This window comes from Miniopterus natalensis, chromosome 5 (genome assembly GCF_054644295.1).
Source record: "Miniopterus natalensis isolate mMinNat1 chromosome 5, mMinNat1.hap1, whole genome shotgun sequence".
Lineage (NCBI taxonomy): Eukaryota > Metazoa > Chordata > Mammalia > Chiroptera > Miniopteridae > Miniopterus > Miniopterus natalensis.
In genome coordinates this window covers 43500358-43509181 of record NC_142085.1, presented here as the reverse complement: position 1 = coordinate 43509181, position 8824 = coordinate 43500358, and positions in this window count along the sequence as shown.

Sequence of the window (8824 nt, the reverse complement as noted above, 5' to 3'; positions counted from 1 at the left end):
AAAGAAACCATAGGCAGTAAAATCTTGGATGTTTCTTGTAGCAATATTTTTTTCTGATATATCTCCTCAGGCAAGAGAAACAAAAAAAAAACAAACAAATGGAACCACATCAAACTAAAAAGTTTCTGCACAGCAAAGGAAACCATCAACAAAATGAAAGGACAACCCACTGAATGGGAGAACATATTTGCCAGTGACACATCTGATAAGGGTTTAATTTCCAAAGTTTATAAAGAACTTATAAAACTCAACACCAAAAAAACAAACAACCTAATTAAAAAATGGGCAAAGGACCTGAATAGACACTTCTCCAAAAAGGACATACAGATGGCCAATAGATATATGAAAAAATACTCAATGTCACTAATTGCAGAGAGATGCAAATTAAAACCACTATGAGATATCACCTTACACTTGTCAGGGTGGCCACCATCAACAAATCAACAAACAGCAAGTGTTGGTGAGGGTGTGGAGAAAGGGGCAGCCACTGTGGAAAGCAGTATGGAGGTTCCTCAAAAAAAAATTAAAAATGGAGCTGCCTTATGATCCAGCAGTTCCACTTCTGAAACACCAGTGAGAAAGAATATATGCACACCTTTGTTCATCTTGGTTGTTTACAATAGCCAAGATCTGGGAGCAGCCCAAGTGCCCATCAGCAGATGAGTGGATAAAAAAGCTGTGGGACATTTACACCATGGGGTACTGCTCAGCCATTTAAAAGGAGGAACTCTTACCCTTTGTGACAGCATGGATGGACCTGGAGAGTATTATGCTAAATGAAATAGCCAGTCGGAGAAAGACAAGTGCCATATAATTTCACTTATTTGTGGAATCTAATGAACAAAATAAACTAACAAACATAATAGAAACAGACTCATAGGTACTGAGATAGCCTGACAGCTGTCAGAGCAGTGGGGGGTGGGGGACTGGGTGAAAAAGGTGAAGGGATTAAGCAACCCCCCCAAACTCATAGACACACAACAGTATGGTGACTACCAGAGGGAAAGGGGGTGGGGAGGTAGAAGTGGGTAAAGGAGGGATAAATGGTGATGGAAGGAGACTTCACTTGGGGTGGTGAACACACAATACAGGATACAGATGGTATACCATAGAATTGTACACCTGAAACCCATGTAATTTTATTTACCAATGTCACTCCAATAAATTCAATTAAAATATCTGTGAGAGACTACTTTAACACGGGCAGGCTCCCTTAGCAATTCATTTCAGTGGTGTAAAAACCTATACTCATGGAATGGTCTTTATTGCTATTTAACCTCAATTCTTCTTAAAGGTTAATTCTGTTTGCTCCCTGCCCCCTCAGTCTTTTTCATAGCCATAATCTTTAACAATGGTTCTTAAACTTTAGAGTGTGTTAGACTCTCCTGGATGGCTTGAGGGAACACAGATGCACCCCAGCCCTGGAGTTTCTATTTCTGTAGGTCTGAGGTGCAACCTGAGAATTTGCATTTCTCTTAAGTTCTTAAGTGATGCTGAAGTTGCTGGGGAGAGGCAACTCTTAAAGAGTCGCTGACTATAAAATAACTCTGTATGCACTTGAAGCTGCTGTGGGTGTTCTTAGACTATTTTGTACACTGGAATTTCCCAGCCTCTTCTCCCCTGCCTTATTTCCTAAGTCTTTATCTTCACATTCTTTTTTTCTGAATCCTTTCAGTTACTCAGCGCCATACAAAATTGCATAATTGCATCACGCAAACCCTAGGAAGGATTTGACCTTGAGTAAGTGCAGTAGAACTACCTCATGTTTCAATGGCATAAAAATTCTGTACTTGCATACAACTAGCATACTTCCTTCTTAATCATAACTATATGATTTCATCTTTACTGAAACTTAGTTCTTCAAGTTCTGTTGCATCTTGAAAGCATATTTCTCTGTTTATATCTTTCATCATTAGTACACACTAAAAAAATTTTAATTAATGCTTCAACTTAAGTAGCTGATGCATAAATACCTAGTTTTTAAAATCATGTCTGAATGGAACCCTGAATTTACACAATAATAAAAAAGTATTTAAAATTATTCCAGTGAGAAAATGATAGGAAGGAAATGCAATTGTTTAGAAAGCTACTGTATCTTCAATTTATATGAGTATTCGAACAAATATTCACTTCTCTTGTAAAATATTCCAATTTTTCATCACAGAGTTATGACCTGTGTTGGTGATTTCATATTTGAAAATTGGAAAGCTAAATGTTTCATAAAATAGAAATGAGCTGAGTTTGTTATTAGAATTGATTTTGGGCTCCTGAGACAGTCCCTTCTTACTTTTAACCATATCTTGGCATAAACATATCATTTGTTTTCAATAGAACTACTTCCCTTCACTCATTCTTAATTACTTTCTTGAGGCAGAATTCCAAATATTCGCAATTAATTTTTATTAATGTTTTAAACTTTTTCAATGTCCTTTTGCCTCAGAAAAGCAATTTGAAATTCCATTTTTCTAGGCAGTAGTAATAACCCATTTTAACTTTCCATAACATATTTTCTTATTTATGTTTTAATTAATTTAGTTGTAAAATGCATAAAATGTTGTAGCAGGAGGAGAAGTTGCTCAACCAAAGCAAGAAGTATGTCCTGAATAGAATAACAGATTGATTCCTGAGGGCTTATAAAAGCCACTCCATCTAGTGGTAGAATTTTCACATAACTTCTCTTGGCAAATCTCCAAAAGACACTTACACATGGAGAAACCCATTTGGGAAAGAGCAATGCACAACAGTATGCATTTGAGGAAAGGAAAAACTCCATTATAATCATAATTTCCTATGTTGTCTTTAAAGGTCTGAATCAACAGTGTATATTTAGGATTTGCTTAAGATTGTGCATGTCACAAAGATTTCTGTATATATCATTGTTACATGGATAAACATTGTAGTTCATGATATATACCTGGGCTAAACAAGAGTAAGAACAAAAACGTATCAGATCTCTGACCATAACCTCCATTTGCTGCCAATATAACTACTGTTTGATACTGAGCTAAAAGATCCTGGGATAATTCAATGGTTCATGCCTTTAATGTAACTTTTACATTTGGACAGTTTTATTCAGATGGAAGTTTGTATGAGACCAAGATTTCGGTTTACTGTTCTAATGACCATCTGTCTTTATGCCAAAGAAAACTATCCACAATGAAAAGCCATTCTGCTAACACAGATCTGCCATGCTGCAGTGCACACCGATATTCATTTAGTGAACCGGTATTGAGTACCTGCCTTGGGCCGGGTGGAGGACATACAAGGTCATGTAAGACAGAGCCCTACAGTCAAGGTTCATCATCTGAATGGTTTAAAAACGAGAAAGACTGCTATAGGATGACTCAGCAGTGCGCATCCTCTCTACTTGGGAAAAACCCTCAAAGCATGTAATAGGAAGGGGATTTATACAACCCAATACTATTTGATGATGAAGCATCATGTGCCTGTTACATGTATTCATACCCAGTCCTTTTCTGTCATCTGTGAGTAGGGAAGGGCAGATGGGTGGGCTTCATTTGGTGGAATGAGGTAGGAGGGACAATCATTTCCTTTGCCATCTTGACCCCTGTTCCTTACGCAGGTCTGATGCATGGATATAGAACGTCTCCAGCAGTAGGCAGAGAGTCCACGCACAATACAGATGTGTTAAATGAAGCATCTAAGGGCTTTTAACTTTATATCCATCAACCACATTGCTGGAGTCACAATTCTGTGCCCTTTGGGTACCAAGAGTTGTTACAAACGCTCTCTTACTGAGGCCCTACTGTGGTTTACAGAATTTCTTCTGCCTGATTCCAAACAAGATCTTGGGAACTAGCCACAGAGAGTCTTCTTCCCTCTGGGTCCAAGAAAATTACACTGCTCAGGGTGGGAAGTTGAGCAATTTCCAATGAGTTCGAATTTCTCTATATAAAGAATGAATGTTTAATTGTTTACTTACAACAGTCATGTCTCATTCAGACCTAAAGAAGGTGCCCTTTTCATTCCTCGCTGGTGTTGTGAAAACTGTCATTACCATCCACAATCCTTACAATTGACTAATGAAGAAAACATAAACTTACCTAAATGAAAAATAATAGTGGCAATGAGGAGTTAGATTTTATTTACTTGCTAACAGTCACTGCAAATAAGGTGCTAATCTAGGATTGGGATTCATAGCTTATAGTTAATTGTCATAATTTGTCCCTGAAGACCATAGGGCAAGGATCATTTGCAAGGGCCATGGGCATCCTTTTTGTAGTCAGCAGATCATTCCTCCAGATTTTAGTTGTTCACTGTGTAAAATTATCATGTACTATTTATTATTTCCTTTTCCCCAAATCAACTCTCCCCCCTTCCTTAGAAATGGAAAGAAGAGTGTTTTATTAAACGGTTCTTCAGCTTCAGAGTTTTAAGAGCATGGACTTTGAGTTATACAGACCTGGTTGAAATTTTAGCTCTGCCTCTCCAGTAGGAGAAAGCATTTTACCTTTCAGTTTTCTCATATGTAGAATGGAGATGGTAATAGCCCCCATTTTATGTAAATATTAAACAAAAATAATATATATGTGCCTAGCACAATGATTGGCACATAAACATTCAAATGTTTCTCATTGAAATATTTGGGAATTGGAATTTTCTACATTGTACATTCAAAGCACCCAAATTCTTTGAGATTGGAACACGGAGAATCAAGACTTAGTTTTTAGTTGGATTTGATTTGTATGTTCATGGATTCCAAGAGAAAACACCCCTTACTGAAGAATGAATGAGGAAACTGAAAAGTATGCTGCACTTGAACAACATGTAGAACACTTGAAACTATTGCTATACTTGGTAATGAACTGTAAAGATAACCTATCTAATGGGTTCTATATATATTACAGATCAGAATAATATATTGCTTTTGGCTTTTAATGGCCAAACGTCATATGCAAGGTAAAAACAATCTGATGGAGTATTTTATTGATGGACCAGGCGTCTAGTGAATTGAAAACTTTGTGTGTTCTATTCCAAGGAAAGACTGCTTCAGTTTTGCCTGATTACTTTCTTTACAGATTATGTAGAAAAGGTATCTCTCTCGGGGGAGAAAAAAAAAGCAAAAAACAAAAAGCAAAGGCACATGTCAGTGGGAAACATCAGAATAGCAGAGCAAAATTAAATGGGAAATGGAGTTAGTTATAAAAGTCAGCAAATCATTTCATTTGTATCGTTAATTTACCTGTGCGATAGGCTCTTCTTGTGGCATCATTACCTACTAGCAAGTGCTTATTCAGTGTGGTTTTTCTTAAGCCCTAAAAAAGTCTTTGTTTTAACAAGCTTTGAAATGTTAAATAATTAAGCATACCTCAGGTTAAATTTGAAAAGAAATATAGCCTTATAAGGTCTTAATGTCTGTATAGTTTATCTTTATATATATATACACATATGAAAAATCTAATACTCATTTTTTTGTTAGTAAGAATAGACCAGAGAAAATAGTGCATATTAATAACTTCTATGTTACAAAAAAAAAAAAAAGCTAAAGCTTTGGGGACCAGCCGAGCATTACAGGTATAATGGAAAATTTTTTTTATATATAGGAAAAGGAGCTGACATTAGTACAAGGAAGAAGGATTATGTATTTTTGCCTGAATTATCAGGATAATTAAGTCAATCCTTTATTTCTCATAGCTATAGAAGATGGTGCAAAAAGTACCAAAACTACTTTAATAATTCCAAAACTCTAATGGTTAGGGAAGAGTTAGGAAAGATTCAGTTGCCCATTCAACTGTAGCAGAAATATTATTCATTGAGTTATGATCTTGGCCTGTGAGACCTGCCATGTATACTGAGGACTTGACTTAGACATAATGCAATTATGAGTCAACTAAAAATTTTCCTACTAACTTTAAAGAAATACATTAGCAAGTTATTTTTCTTGATCAAATTAGTAGAAACCAGACTTGTTCCCAGAAGTAAATGGAAAATAACAAACAAATATATCTACTGGCATGGTTGTTCTCGTGAACCCTTCACAAGGCTCTTTCTTCTACAAGGCTAGTTAAGCAGAACACAGGATCACAAAGAAAGTAGGGGAAAAGCAGTTAAGCTAGGGCCTGGGACTCCTGCATTTGACATCCTGGGCTCCTGTCAACTTAGATACTATGAGCGTGGCATTGTCTCCTTGAAGCATTTATAAACTTAGAATTTTAGAGAAGGAACCTGGTGGACTGATACAGCCTGTAACTATATTGGGAGTACCAGTCCTGCCGATACTTCCAGTGGATTTTCTGCCTTCCTGGACAGGACAAACTGCAGGAAGCAAATACTGCCTAGTGTCTGTCCCCTTAGAGATGCTGTACAGGCCAGAACTGCAAGGATTTCAAGTCCAGATACAACAGTTATAAATATCTAAATTATTGAAATGTCTCTCTGAAACAAAGAAGGTCTCCAGCTGGGCAATGAAGAATAAGGTAGCTATTACACTGATACAGAAAAGATGCTATTTGAAGTCTTGTTTTGAGGACTTTCTAGATGCTCACCCTAATCAGAGCATGGATGCCTTATACCTTTAATGGTTATAGAAACAAAGATATAGACTCTGGGTAGACTTAAAAAAAACAACCTCCATGCTACTGCCATATCCATAAAATTTCTTTGATGATACCATAGCTTGCTATTTGATGTATAAGTTAGCAAGGGGGAGAAGAAGTGGGTGGAGGGGCAGGTGAGCATATAAAGATGGATAAAAAGAACAGGAGGTGGTATTCTAAAAAATTCAAGTTTAAAAAAATAATAGATGTAATGCATTAAAATATTTTTATTATTTTTATTACAAAGACATGCTTTATAGCTTAAATTATAGAACATGTGGTTTTGTTCAAGTAGAATTCAAGGAAAATCCCCTTAAATGTCTTTCAGTCATTCTTTTACTATAACTGTAATAAAAACCAACTGCTTCTTTAATAGGTACATCTATGCATCTTGCTAGAAATTTTCAATTATGATTTTCCCAGTAGCAAACAAAAACAAAATTAATGACAGCTGCATCCCCCAAAGCCTAAACTATATTACTAATGAACTCTCAAAGAAAACTCTCAGTGCAAAAAATGAGCAGGTGGAAATTACTGTAATAATCCAAATGTAGAAATAAAGTTAAGAATTACTGAAATGCAGAGAACAGTTTTCCTGCCATGATCCCATTAACTTAAGATAGCCTGTGCACTGTCGTGTTTGGACATTACTGAGATCCTTGAACTGCACAAGGTTCATGTATATTTTTTAACTGTATTCTTTAATTAAAGTTGGCTTATACTGGACAGAAATTACTTTTTATCTCATAACCACACTGTGCTCTAGCTCATATTTTAACATGCTAGTTTGTTTTCATGAAAGTGCTTGGTTGCATTAAAATGGGAAATTGCAATCACATCTGTGGTGATCTTAATCCAGAGTAAATAATGGGCACACGTGTTTTGCCTTACGGAAATAAGGTCTGTGATCCTTCTTCTTCACTTTATAGCTCTTTCAAATACTAATTTTAGCCCTTGAGGCCATGCCAGTAGGCAGATCCGACAAGATGGGCTGAGATAGGAAATAGTGATTTTGTAGGAGGTAGTCTTAATTACTATGGATTGACAAAATGCTTCAATTTGTAGTGTAAGAAGCTAGAAGACTTGAATATAAGATGCAAGATGGCTTTATCCTATTATTGATCCTTAAAACTACCAAAAGCAGAAACTTTGGAGTCTGAGAGACGTGGGTTCAGCTACAAACTTTTCATATTCTGAACAATTTCCTTAACATTGAATGGCCTCCATTTCCTTGTCTGTGAAATGGGAATTATAACTAAGCACCTGATAGAGTTGTCATGACAATTTATTAATGGAACAGATGGAGAGTCTCTCAAATGCCTGGAATATACAGATATACATTCCTTTTCCTTTACCCATGTGTATATCTTCTATTTTCTTTGTGCCTTAAGTGCTGAGACAAAAATAAAAATTGAATAAGCAGCCTATGACCTAATTAGGGCAATTAGATCACAGGACAATTAGATGATAGGGCAATGAAATATTATCTTGATATATAATTAATAATATATGGCTGAGGGCCATAGTACTAAGTAATGATAATAATATTTATTGAAGAGTTAAATTTTGTGCCAGGCACTATGTTAAGTGCTGTTTTAAATATTTAATTTTCAACACAATTCTGTGATTTAGATTCCTCCTTCTCCTTCCTACTTTACAGATGAAATACTGAAATTTTGAAACACTAACACGAGTCTGACACTAATCTTGGTCTGCTAACTCTTAGCTCAATGTTCTTCACAGTAGTAGTACTTTGACTGGTTGGACTGAGTGGGGAAGAGAAGGGAGCTAGTAGCATCTCTGTCTTAGGTTAGAGAGGTGGTGTCTCATAAATGTTAAAAGCAGCTCTAGACCTGTACTGTCCAATATGGTAGCCAGTAGCCACATGTGGCTGTTAAGCACTTAAAATGTGGCTAGTTTCACACGTAGTAATGATAAAATTTTGTATACATTGGGTTAAGTAAAATATATTATTAAAATTAATTTCCCCTTTTACATGTTTCTTTTTACCTGGACACTAAAATTGTGCACATGGCTCGCATTACATTCTTATTGGACAGCACTGCTCTAGAACTAGAACATCTGGCGTCATTCTGGCTCAGCCACCCACCCACTAGTAATTCACAGCTAGTGTGTGAATTACTTACCTTCTCTGTGCCTTTCACCTATAAAATGGGGATAATAGCAGCACTTACCTCACAGGACCATTGTGAAAATAAGTAATATGGTACACATAAGAGGCTCAGAATACCACCTGCACATAAGCT